This window comes from Eublepharis macularius, chromosome 5 (genome assembly GCF_028583425.1).
Source record: "Eublepharis macularius isolate TG4126 chromosome 5, MPM_Emac_v1.0, whole genome shotgun sequence".
NCBI lineage: Eukaryota > Metazoa > Chordata > Lepidosauria > Squamata > Eublepharidae > Eublepharis > Eublepharis macularius.
In genome coordinates, this window is record NC_072794.1 from 103799635 (window position 1) to 103813560 (window position 13926).

The window sequence follows — 13926 nt, forward strand, 5'->3', positions numbered from 1 at the left end:
GCAGCAACTGCCTGAGTGCCACTTTTCTTCCTTACGATACACAGAAACCAGGTCTGCAGGCATACGCGTACATTCCCTGATGGGTGTATCAGGAAGAAATTACAAATAGGCCAACTTTTTTTGCATTGCATTTTATGTGTTGTTTTTGTCACCGTTATTAGGCTGGATCCCATGGAAGATTTCTATGGATGGAAGTGGGACAATTTTTGCTGATTTCCCCTTTCTTGCCAGACTTCCAGCTCTCCCCTTATGCTGTTCCTGGAAGATCCCCCCATACCCCAAAAGCAGCACTTGGGGGGTGGCATTTTTGCTGCAGCAGAAGAGGGAGGCAAGGAATTTAAATTCTCATTTGTAAATCTCTTCTGCCTGCAGAAATTTCCAGTGGATTCAAGCCACCATTTTCCACAATGGAAAAAAAATCTATGGGAGAACTGACCCAAAGGGGCAGCTTGTTCTAACAGGACATGAGAAATCAGCTGAAAAGGAATGTGAGTTACAATAGTTCATGTGGAGCTCACACAGATCATGCAGAACAAATAATCAAACACATCAGAACATTAATTCAAAAAGCTGGAGGAAAAAAACAGTCATTCTGAGATAGCAGAAGAAAAGGACCGGTTAAGGGTTCCACAGAAAATCATCAGAATTTATTTGCAACATGCACTGGAATGACGTACGCACACCCCAAGCTGGGAAAGATTTCTTCTTTAAAAACAAATGCTAAGGACTTGAAGGCTAAAGGAGATGATAAGAAATCCTTGAATGGATCTCCAGAGTGTTTTTATTGCTAACAGAAGCTGCAGGTGCCCAAATTCAGCGCCATAGTGAAGGAGTATTTAACCTTTCCTTCTGCACCATTTCCTCAACCTCAAATGGCCTTCTGAAGGCAACTGTGTGGTTCCCCAGACAGAAAAAAACACCATTGCTGTTTTGTTTTGCTGAGAGGTGAATAAAACCGCCCCTTCTCCACAACATGGCCCTGATTCATATCGGGAGGGATTATGGCTGCTATTCACTAACAGAAACCATTGAGGAATTCCATTTACAGATCTCTCTGCATCCTGTCTAGTTTAGCCCTAAGACACCAGGACAAAGCAGTCTGGGACAAAGGGCCACCTGGAGATTCTGGCATGGAGTAATGCTGTCCCCACAATGCCCAGCTCACCACTGACCTACATTTACCATGCCACAGCAGAGCTAACAAAAGTGGGATAAGAATGGTAAAGGAAGCACCGATTGAACTGTGGAGCAGAGAGCATTGTGAAACTGACACAGGTTTGTCTCCCCATGTACTGAACTCAAAACAGAAGCACCCTGGCTGCATTTTCAATACGCCAATTTGCTTGCACAAATTTGCCACAGTGAAAGATGTAAGTGCTTGGATGAGGGGAACTGAACTGCTCCTTTACAGGCTGGACTTCGAGTTACACAGGCAGAAGTATGTAATATTCATGGAAAATAATTGGCCTTGAGGACTTATATAGCACTTGCAGCGTTCAAAGCATTTCACTTGCATTCTTTTGTTGTAAACCTTATTATGGCCCTGCAAGGCATGCCAGTATTATTATCCCCATATGGGAGGGCTGGGAGGGCAAGGCTGAGGGAGTGTAGCTTGCTTAAGGTTACCTTCTGTGGAAAATACATCATTGGAATCAGAGACCTCTCAAATCACACATCTCATTCTCTGAGGCACTATGTCCCTGGGACATCCAATGAAATCAGGGAACAAACACTGCAACCTGCACATCCTGTGATATACAGTCACAGAAGCCGGTGGAGAAGAACACTAGTTTAAATACTCTGTGAACTTCTCAGGTTGGGATCAGATAAACTAAAACAGGATATCTGATCCGCTCAGTAAGAATTATACAAAACTCTATGATGTGTGTCCCTCAACAAGATCCTGCAGTACAAATGTACATGAAAAGACCAACATGAGGTGTTTTTCCCACAGACACACAGCTCAAGAAACACAACTTTCTCTCTTCTCCAGGAGCAGAATTTTAGATGACATTTCAGATTGCTGCGAAAGTCATGCTCTGCAGGCAGAAGTCCTTGCGCATGTGAAAATACACCACTGGATCCACTCCAGTGTTGAGACAATGGCCCTTTTCAGACATTGTGATTATTTGTGTAATGTATATATGTGTGTATAACTTTAAGTGAGCCCTCAAGAGCTAGTTTCTGTTTCCCCCATCAAGGTCTGTATGAGAGAGGCTTCACTTTAGGGTGTGTGTGTTGGATGCAGTCTTCTGGAGTGTTTCCCCATCTCTGTAAGTTGCAGGCAATAAAGAGACCTGTACTGAAGCTACCGGAGTCTCCTCTGTGCTGCCTAATGAGCTGGACTGAAGGGTGATCGGATAGGGAAGGCTGCCAACCACTTGTACTGGAAGCAAGCATTGCCTCTGAGCCTTCCAATATGCATGAATTCCAGGGTGCCATTCTGACTCATTTCCAGACTACAGATATTAGTTCCCCTGAAGGTAATGACAAGTTGTAGTTGTTGTTGTTGGGGCGGGGGCAGACTCCCTGCCATGATACCCTGCTGAGGTCCCTTCAGTTCAGAGACTAAGTGTAATTTCTTGCAATATTTTTAAATAGTTGAGTACACATATTCAAGGACAAAATACATGCTCTTCTCAACAAAATACATCGAAGTGGAATTTGAAGGCATCAGGAGGACTCTGCTGTTGGGCACATGACAAAACTTATCCATTCTCAGAAATACATACAGAAGCAACTGCAAAAACAAAGTATCATAAGAGTGCTTCCACACAGTGCTGTAATCAAGATGGATAGAAGATGTACGTATTTTCTTAGAATATTAGGCAGGCACCAGCAGAACTGCCAGTCTCTGAGCTCCAGCTTCCGACCTAGTTAATGTCTCAGTCTCCCCAAGAGCTTACTGCCAGCAATCTGCTCCTCATTTTGTCTCATCTGCTTCTGCTATCCCGTTACTCTAACTCACGGATGATAAGGAGCTGTTCATCCCTTTGTTTCTAAATGCTCCTGTCCGTCACATTACTGTACCTTTTAGACCAGCATTTTCCATAAGGCTAAACATCACAAGAATTGTCAGACGGCAAGCTGGGTGTCTGTATGTTCCTCCACGGGAGCACAGTCTTCTAGGTCCAAACATGAAGCAGATGGGTTATTATTATCTGCAACCACCCCCGTTGCCATACTACCCTAGGTTGCCCTGGACAGGAAGCTTTAGCACCTGCCTGGCCTGCTCTGGGATTTTCATTCTTGCCAACACAGCATGCTCCTGACACTGTTTAACCCCAGAAAACTCAGCTCTGTGACACAAAACAACACAGTTTACAGCATGAGCTAAGAAAGCAGAAGGCTTTGGTGGGCATACATGGAGATGAAAACCTCTGGGGACTGAGTAGGAAACTGAAACAAAGAGACAAAAATCTATCTAGGGATAGCAGGGCAGAGTGAGAAAGGAGGAAACTATTCCCTATTATAGTGCAGGACTGGCAATAGGATAGCTGGAAACACCCATATCTGCTATCTTTGCATGTCAGTTTTTAGTAGAGGCTGAGCATGTACATATGTAAATATATACAGTCATCCTCAAAGTTTCAACCTCATATCAAGATTGGAAGTACACTATGCACTCTGGCACTCGTAACAGTAAGTTCAATTAAAAATCCCTGCCTAACTATTCATCCCTGGTTATCATGATTCTCATTCATACACTTATCACTTGGGTTTGGTTAGGGGCTAAACAATAGAATGTTAATGTCCCTTGATGGTTGAAAATCTTTCTCACCAGCCCCTGGAATGTGAAACACATCTGAGTTTGGGAGATGGACAGAAAAACAGTTGCAATTTAAACCAGACACAGTCAGAATAAGGAAACAATTGTTTATTGGAGTTGGCTAAAAAGGAAGCATTCTTGGGATACAGTGGCTGTTATGGGGCTATTTGATACAGTATCCGCTGCCAGCTGTATAAGGCTATTTTAATCTACTATGCTTTTATTTAAACAAATCAGATATCACAAATACACTGCAAGTCTCCTGGTTTCTTTCAGTCAAAGGAAACAAAGCCCTCCAGCACTGCCTCTGGTCTCCTTACCACTCAGGGAAGGGAGGGGGTACATAGCAATATTATTCCTTCTGACCCTGTTCTTGCTCCCCAGTTACAGAAGGGAAACTAAGACACAAAGAAGCTGGATCATTTCTGGATTTATACTTATATCTTTTACATTGCTGCAGGAATCAACTCCTATGGAAGCTATGTTTTAGCTTACATTTTGATATCTCCTACAGCACAGCCTTAAACATTTTAAATGCAAGTGCAGTTCATTTTAGGACTGATGAATGCCAACATTTACAAAACACTTGTCCCAGAACCCAGAGAAACCGTTTAGTAACCACCAATGCAAGAGTGGAAAGTGGAATTCCAGGGTCTTCACAGCACATCCTTTAGACCAACACTACCCAATGCACACACAGTGAGTGAAACTGAAGAAAACAGAGCTACCTAGGAGAAACCTCCAAGGATCTAGTTGTTCAGTTAAGTCATTTGCTCAGCAGAATGTGCACAACTGGAATCAGGATGAAGATTGTGTGTTGCAGAAGATACAGAAAGTTTTGCATCTTAACCCATTTCAAGATGTAGCACAACTCTGACAGACCAAGTTGCAAAGGAATGACAACCACCTCACCAGACTCTGCACCTTTAGGGACATTTCGCACATGCTGCAAAGGCAAAACCTACTTTGCAACTGAATCAAGCAATGCCTCCCAACTCCTCCAACAACTGTACCTGTACAATACATGTATGTATATGTAAATTCACAGGACTGGTTAATTATTGAATAGGTACATCTTTGATATCATGATATGTGCAATGGCCAGTGGCATGCCCATTTTCACACAGTTTATCTGCTGCTGAGTATACGATTACCAGGTCCCCTTACCGTCCCAGCAGGATTGGGGGGACCCAGCGCTTACCTTACTGTTGCTCCCGGTTAGATCTTTGTGTGCACATGGCCCCGCATCAGCACAACAATGTCACTTCTGGGAAGTGATGTCATCATCACACAAGGCTGGGGAGTGCGTGTGTCACAGTGTACCAATTTGGTCCCCAAACGAGCCTGATTTGGCCAGTTTGGGGTTCTAACTGGCCTGCTGTGATGCACAGCAGTGATCTCAGGGCAGGGCGATTACATCAGTGTCATCGTTGTGCCAGTCCCAGAAGCATGCCCGGGAGGCCCACTTCTCCTCTCCCACTGGCTAGGTAAGTATGGGGGGGGGGGCGAAAAGTGGGAGTGTGGGATCCCCCACCCTCACCAGGGGAATTGGATTCCTAGTTGGGTTGTAGATTTTTTTCCTGCTTCCCCACAATGTAAGTAGTACATTAATACACTTCCCCAGATTTCCATGGCTTTTCTCCACTGCTTCATAAATCTTTTTTAGTGTAAAGTTTTGGGAAAGACTGTAGTAAAGCCTGGATGGCTGCCATGTGGGCAGGACTGCCAGTTTCCTACAAGGGGCAGGAAATACCCCACCTCCAGCTCCTGTTTCCCACTGCTGCAGACAACAGGAGAAAAATAATGGCATGACATCACTTCCAAGGAAAACCAAGAAGTGATGACAGTCCTCTCTAGGAACCACAAAAAACTCTAGTGTTTTACAACTGAGTTTCTGGCAATTCCTACAGAGGGTGACGTCACTTCCAAGTTTTCTCTGGAAGTGAAGTCATGCCATTGCTGATAGTAACCCCCTCCCCCAGGCCTCTGCTGACTGGGTGGGGAAATTTGGATTTTCCTGCCCATGTGTCAGCCATTTTCCCTGACCCTGTCCTTCCAGTGGCAATTTCCCCTCACCACCACCTGAGGCTTTAAAAAAAATCGGCAATTTCACATTGTTATATTAATAAATAACAATAAGCAAATCCTCAGCTTTCCTTTTTTAAAAACAGTACGTCTCTGTCCTTTGAGAACAGATAAGCTTGCCAGCTCCAGCCTGGGAAAGTCCAGGGGAATTGAGTTCAAGGCCTGTCGATGGCAGAATTTGGGGACGGAGTTCAGCAGGTGTGTGATTTCATATAGTCTACCCTCCAAAACTTCAATTTTTCTCCAGGGGAACTGATCTCGTAGCATGGAGATGAACTGGAATTCTGGGAGGACTCCAGGCCCCACCTGGAGGATATCAACCCTAATGAGAGAAGGGGATGGAAACTTACTTAAAAAAAAAAAAATCTAGGAATTCGCAGAACCGGTTATAATTACTTGTTATGGCAGAATGTTGATATAACAAATGAAATTGCCTATTTGTTTTTTTAAAAAACTGAAAAAGCCCCAATGACTTTGAGCCAAGCTACAAGTGATGGATTACACTTGCCTGGCAAGTGAACAGACTCGCGTGTATTCCTCCCTGTTCACTTGCCCTCCACTTGTGCTCCACTTGATCAAGCAGAGAGCAAGTGGAGGGCAAGTGAACAGGGAGGAATCCAGGCGAGTCTGTTCACTCGCCAGGCAAGTGTAATCCGTCACTTGTAGCTTGGCTCCTAGTAGAGCGGGGATGGTTAGTGCTGGGAGATAGGAGCAGGGAAACTGTGGGTAAACTTGCCATGCGGAAATCCTCCTGTTGCTGCTACACTGTATCAACAGCTTCAACGGGGAAACACCACCCTTGCCTCAGAAGGGCAGTATTGCATCCTCCTGGGAGTGGCAAGCCCATTGACCTCATGGAGTAACATACATGGATCTTGATGATGGCTGGTTCAAAAGGTTATCCACCCACTACTTTAAAAACTATCCGTAGAAAAAAATGACACGGCCCATTATCTCTAATCTGCTCTTTCTGGGCAAAGTGGTTGAGAGAGCAGTAGCTGACCAGCTCCAGATCTTCTTGGATAACTCTGGTGCGTTGGACCACTTCAGTCGGAAATCAGGCTGGGCTATAGGACAGAGACTGTTCTGCTGGCATTAATTGATGCTCTCTGCCTGAACACAGACAAAGGCCATGCTTCTTTGTTGCTCTTCCTGGACCTATCTGCCACCTTCAATACAGTAGCCCATGCCATCTTGTTCAGGCACCTGAAGGCAGAAGTGGGTATCAAGGGGTGTGTCTTATACTAGTTTAAATCTTTTTTCATGGAATGGACTTAGAAGGTAGCTGTTGGAAACAAGCTATCTGCAGAGTAGGAACTATCTTGTGGGTGTAATTTTAGCCCCCATGTTATTAAACCTCTACGTAAAGGCATTAGGAGAACTCATTCATAGCTATGGGATTGGATGTTATCAATATGCAGATAACATCCAGCTCTATATCTCACTATCCAAATCACCACAGGATGCAGTAGAAATCTTGGATTGCTGCCTGACACTCTGGTCAAATAGCTAAAAGCAAACAAATTGAAACTGAACCCAGACAAGATGGAAGTGATGCTGGTTGAGAAGGCAGAGATCTTGAAAGATATCATACTCCCCACTTTCGATGGGAGTTCATCTGACCCTTGCAGACTCCATTAAGAGCCTAGGGGTTATACTGGATCCAGCACCACTACTAGAAAAGCAAATCAAAGCAGCTGCAAAAAATGCTTTCCACAAACTCTGTCTAGCCTGGAATATAGCCCCCTACCTTGACGCGGCCAATGTGACCACCTGGATCCATGCCATGGCAACATCAAGACTTGATTACTGTAATGCACTGTACATAGGTCTCCTCTCTAAGTTAACTCAAGACTCAAGGCAGTACAGAATGCTGCAGCTCAGTTATTATTGGAAGCTAAGAGGACCATGAATATTACTCCCATTCTACAGTCTCTCCATTAGCTACTTATCAGTTACTGAGGCCAATTCAAGGTATTGGCTATCACATACAAAGTCCTTCATGGCCTCAGTCCATCATACATATGGGACTGCCTCTCTCCCTATGTTCCACCATGACAGTTTCACTCATTTGAACAGGGCCTTCTGCAGGTGTCACCATGCATATGGGCAAAATAGCAGCTGCCCATACACAGGCATTTTCTGTGGTGGCCCCTATTTTATGGAACAATCTACCTGAGGAGGTTAGGAAAGCTTCTGTTCTCCTGGCCTTTGGCAAATGATGCAAAACTTAATTATTCAAAAGGGATTTTTACTCAGATAGGAGGGCTGTACGGTAAGGAAGCGGTTCACAGAGATCCATCAGTAAAGGGATAGGGAGGGACCACAAATTTTACTACTATTGCTGTAAATATTGATGGACCATAGACTCCACTACTATTGCTATAATTATGATCCTACTGGGTCGTTCCTATGTTGTTTAAAATGTCAGTCATAGAATTGTTTATGCTCTGCTGCAGCATTTCTTCAGCTCTGTATTAGATTTCTGAGTTTTTTTTAATCTTTGCAAATTTGCATGTATATACCCATTAAATGTTTTATTGAAATGTCTTTGATATTGACTATACTGTGAGAAAGGTGGACTATAAATAATGTAAATAAATAAATATTTAGGCCAGGAGTCCCTGGCCTAGTGACTGTGAGGGCCACGGTGCCTGGCGATACCTTTCCTGGCACCTGCCAAGTGTTTTTAGAAATTGGGCAGAGCCAGGAGGGGCATTTGTCCAACACGGCTTCTGACTGGCTGCTTGAAATTTGATTGGCTGTGCAAATATTTAAAAAATATTGCTTTGGCAGCAGCTGCCACCACAGCACAAGGATCTTCACTACGTGACTGAAGGTAAGCTGCAGCAGCTATTTTGTGGCTGGATCTTCCTCCTGCAGCCGCTGTTTTATGGTTGTGCCCATAATGCTGTGTCAGAATTCCAAAGATGCTTGGAGGCTCAGAAAGGTTGGGGACCCTCTGCTTTAGTCAATGAGTAATTAAACTGTGGAGTTCACTGCCAGTGGATATGGTGAGGGCAACAAGCATAAATGGATTTAAAAGGAGATTAGACAGATTCATGAACAGCCAGTGTGGTGTGGAAGGTTAGAGTGCCAGACTAAGACCTGGGAGACCTGGGTTTGAATCTCCTTTCTGCTATGGAAGATTACTGGGTGATCTGGACGCATCACACACTCTCAGCCTAGCCTACCTCATAAGGTTGTTATGAGGATAAATGGAAACACGGAGGCTGGTGTAAGCTACTCTGGGTCCCCGCTGGGCAGAAAAGTTGGTATAAATGAAGTAAAATAAATAAAAATAGAGAAGAGGTCTATCAGTAGCTATGAACCATAGTGACTTAAAGGAACCTCCATCATTAGAAGCAGTAAGCCTCTGAATCCCAGTGCTAAGAGGCAGCATCAGTGGAAGGCCTTGGCCTCTAGGCCCTGTTTATTGGCCCTTCAGAGTAAGCGGCTGGCCACTGTGTGATAAAGATAATGAACAAGGTGGACCATTAGTCTGATCCTGTTGGGAACTTCTTATGTACTTAGAAATGGCATCTAAGAAAAGGGCCCCCTCCATTCCCAAGTGTCCACACTGGAAATGGCTTTTCCTGCCCCTAAAGGACTGTTAGGCTACCATGATGTACCTTTTAGCATACGATGCCATTTGGTTGAGAGATCATGTTACTTACTACACAGCCCACTGGAAATGCACTCCAAATTAGCATCATCAGATTTTTTTTTCAATGCCACTTTTCTAGTCAATGGGGAACCGAATCAGCTTATAATAGCATTCTCCTGTCTTTTTATCCTAACAACCAGGGCTTTTTTTCAGCAGGATCTCCCAGGATCTGAGAACCGGCACCTCTGAAAAAAGATCACGTGACTGGTGGCCCCATCCCTGGCGCCCAAAGACCCGTGGGCCATCTCCCCGGGTGGAGTTTCTCCTGGGCTGCCTGCTTCCACGGCCTCTTCCCTGGCCTTTCCCTCCCTCCCTCTCTCCTTCTTTCCTTGCTTCCTTCTTTCTTTCCCGTGTTCGTCTGTAGTTGCAAAATAGTAAAGAGTCTAGTAGCACTTTTAAGACTAACCAACTGTATTGAAGCGTAAGCTTTTGAGAACCACATGCATAAGTGGGTGTCATCAAAATATTGATGGCACCCAATACCAATGCCTCAGACAATCTAATTCAAAAGTCTTTTAATCAAATGGATTCTGGTTTTGGAAAAGGCGTGACCTAACTTGCAATTTGCTGCTCACAAATTAGATTTCTGGCTCACAACACTGCACTGCTTAGAGGGAACATTGCTGCCAGGTAAGGGGCGGGGAGGCGAGCAGGCTCGAATCAAGGAGGTGGCTGTGCCATGTGCAATGACCTCACTTCAGCGAGGTTACTTCCAGGAAGTGAGGTCACTTCCGGAAGTGCTGTCACTTCCCAGAAGTGGCATCATCGTATGTTTCTGGCGGCTCGTGCACGCTTTGCATGTGCACATGTGATAACAGAGAGATCCACTACCTTTTTTCCCAGAAAAAAGTCCCACTAACAACCTTTTATCCTAACAACAACATTGTGCAGTAGGTCAGGCTGATGGACAGTGACAGGCCCATGGTCACCCAACACGCTTCCAAAGTAGAGTGGGGATTCAAACCTAGACTATGTTACCTAACACAAGAATTGCATACATGCAGACTGAGAATACAGCTGGGCATTAGTTTTCCTTCATTTTACTGGCTACACTACAGATAACAGGCACCAGGGACAACCTGCCCTGCAGCTCTCAATAACTAGCTCTGGAGAGCGCCAGCTGTAGCAATTTCCAGTAACACCAGGGGCTTGGGTTTCCCATGCGTCAGAGCCAAGGATACCATTCAGTGCAGGTCTGATGACAGCCAGGGGCTGTGGGTATTATCAACACTCCATCTATCTACCCAGCATGTAGCATCCCCCAGCCTCCCCCCACCTCTGGTATTCCTGTCCCCATAGAGCAGGTGCAATCTGCAGCCACCATGCTGAGAGTTTAATTGCCAAGGCTCATGGACAGCTGCTCATAAGGCTCTCCAAATTGGTCTCTGGCAGCCAGGCCATGCTATGAAGGGCTGCACTAATAAGAGGCAATATGCAGCAGTGCTCCTGGGACAAGGCACTCCTCTCCCCTCTGCATACGTTCCCAATCATCCTTCCTCAGTTTCTCCACATAGTCTGTGATAGGTGCTATTGGACCCGGAAGATCTTATTCTGCGACCATCTGGAATGCCTAACTGTGCACTTGTGAGAAGAAAGGGGAGAGGGAGGCAAGCCTGCCCAACCGGGAAAGGATAGATTGAAAACATTAACTGTGTTCTGCAACTACTAACTCTGCAAGTTCCAACTTGATGTAAAAACTCCCTCAAGAGTCAGCACAGAAAGAACACATTTCACCAGGACTGCAGCCTCAACACTTCATCATAATAATAGCTCCCTTTAGTCTGTATGGGGAAACACGTGATGTGTACTTGACAATGTTTTTTTTAAAAAAAAAATCTACCTGAAGTTGGGCCTTGGTTTATCAGAAAGTCTTCCACCCAGTTTTGGATACCATATACAAGGTAGGATACATACCAGCTAAATGATATTCAGAGAAGAAAAATATGAGAAAAGAAACTGCAGGGATTAAAATGCAAGATTATGACATGGAAAAAGACTGACAGCACTTGGATCGTTCAATGTACCAAAAAGACAGTTAAATAACCATATATTTGACAGATTGCCATGAACTCAGTGGAAAGCAAGTGATCTCTTTTTGCCACCAATAGCAGAATGAAAGTTGGTGGATTGAAACTGGAGGAAAGCAGATTCACTCTGTAAAATAGGAAGAATTCCTCTGCCATGAGAACGGTGCAACCAAATTACTGAATGTTACAAAATCACCTTTTGAAGTTAAAAAAATAACACAGGATGTTTAGGGAAAGATGGGTGGTCTATAAGTCCTCAACCTCCATTACCACCGCCATCATTATTATTTTACCCATGGCAGGGATTTGGATGACCTGACCCTCAATGGGCCTGCCAACTTACTGTGCAGATCTCAAGACACACAGGCCGCCTACTCCCACTCCTATCACAAATATCTCCAGTTCTACAGCTCTGCTAACCCAGCCCTGCTAACTCAGTCAAGATTGCTACAGGCAGTTGGCAGGTTTCACTTCTAGTTGCACATGCTACTGTCATTAGCTCTCCCTAATGGCAGATGCCAACTGCATCGCAAGCAAAATTTGGACCATAAACTTGCTTCTTAATGTCTAGCAGAAATCTTGTCAAACAGGTGCTGCTACACAAGGACCCAACAGCAAAGACAAGTAAGTACTAGTCACTCTCTTGAAGGAAAGGGAAATTATAGATGCTAATGGTCAGGCTAGGCTAGGAGAGGTTCTTCCAAGGAACAAGAGAATATATTTCCTATCCCAGTTCTGCATGCCATCCCTGATAGGAATGACTTTTCAGCCAATGAAAGCTACCAGACCCATTTTGTTATCACAGTTCATCCTCTCCAAAAGCCTCCCAATTCCTTCTGAAGACACAGGCTGTGATCCTCTACCTTTGGGAAAAAACAGGTCGACAGATTATCAAGCCAAGAAGTCTCCTGCAGTGAAAGGAACATGCACTAGACTGAATTTGGACCAACATAGGCTTTGCATGAGCAAGCTGACAATAGCCTGATTCACAATGAGATGCAAATGAACTACTCACAGTGATGGTGAGCTATATAAGGCCTTTATCTCGCCTACCAAAGTTGTTCTCCCTACCTTCTGCTCACACCAAAATGACATGCCCTTTGCCCACAGCTCAGTCACTTTGGTAAGGATTCTTTGAGGAAAAGCATTGGCAAGCTGCTCATAGACCTTCAGTTGTCTACCATAACTTAGATTGACTTTGGATACATACATCTTTAACACATGTTCTCACCATGCACACAAAAATACATCTGAAGCACCTCTTCCTAGTCATTTCTAGTAACATGCTTAAAGATTAATTGAAATTATGCCACGAAAATGACAGCACATGATCTTTAAGTGGGTCACTGCAAATGACCAGAAACATGCACTTTTAAGATGTGCAGTAGTGACCAACACATGTACACACCTGTCTCTCTGAAGCTGCAGTTACGTTTAATATGACTTGGTTCTATCAACAGTATTTCAACAACTGCCTTATGAGTGAAGCTATATATAACCAAGCGTTGGTATTCTGAATGTCTGAATTGATCTTAATCAGAATCTTTCCCTTTTGGGATCAAAATTCTAGAAGACAAAAGTGAATTAAAATTAAGCAATTTAATTCTTAGACTGGTTCTCCATGTTCATGCTATAAGCAAAAAGCCACTCTTTCTCTGCCACCCAAAGAAACATTCTAATGCCCTACAGTCCTAAGATTTTGTCACTGGCCCTCCTGCACTCCCCTGCCTGGGGGAGCATGGTTTTTCCTTAGCATTAGCTACAAACAGCTATCTCTGCTGATGCTACCTCTGCTGTACACCCTGAAAAGGTCGGCATTGGGACAATGACATTTAATTCAATTTAATTGCAATGCAGAAGGATATGGAATTATAATAAAGAGGCAGCATAGAAAAAGAGAACTATTTTGGCTAATTAAAGAGGCAATCACATATCTCTGGTCAACAGACAGTAAACTCCACTGACAAGTTTGCACAATATTGTACCCATTTTGGGCACACATTCCACTTATGTGGCATAAATTTTTGTGAGCCACAACTTACTTGGTCAGATTGCTCATTGTAGGAGCACTGACATAGTGGTACCAAGTGTTGCCTCACAGAACCATCAGATATCTTTCCACTGCTTTCAGATGACCACCCTGAGTCCTGTTCTCCATCAGCTTCCAGGTATCACCAGATATAAACTCAGATTCCAGAAAGTCAGATCTATCTAATAAACTAATAACCAGAGAACCCACCCATCATGCATTCCTCCCTTCTCATCTGCATTTCCTTGGACACTGCTCTGATGCCATCAAACCATCAGACATTCAACTCATATGCAAAAGAAGTCAATTTTTGCGGAATTATCCTCGAGTGGTTGATTCTATTCAAATG

At 44.1% G+C, this 13926-nt stretch overlaps 1 protein-coding gene across 1 annotated transcript in view; it reads right to left on the reverse strand.

Moving 5' to 3' along the window:
- Positions 1-13926, reverse strand: part of CELSR2 (cadherin EGF LAG seven-pass G-type receptor 2) — a 129018-nt gene that overhangs the window by 111131 nt on the left and 3961 nt on the right. The gene's annotated exons all lie outside the window — the stretch shown is intronic.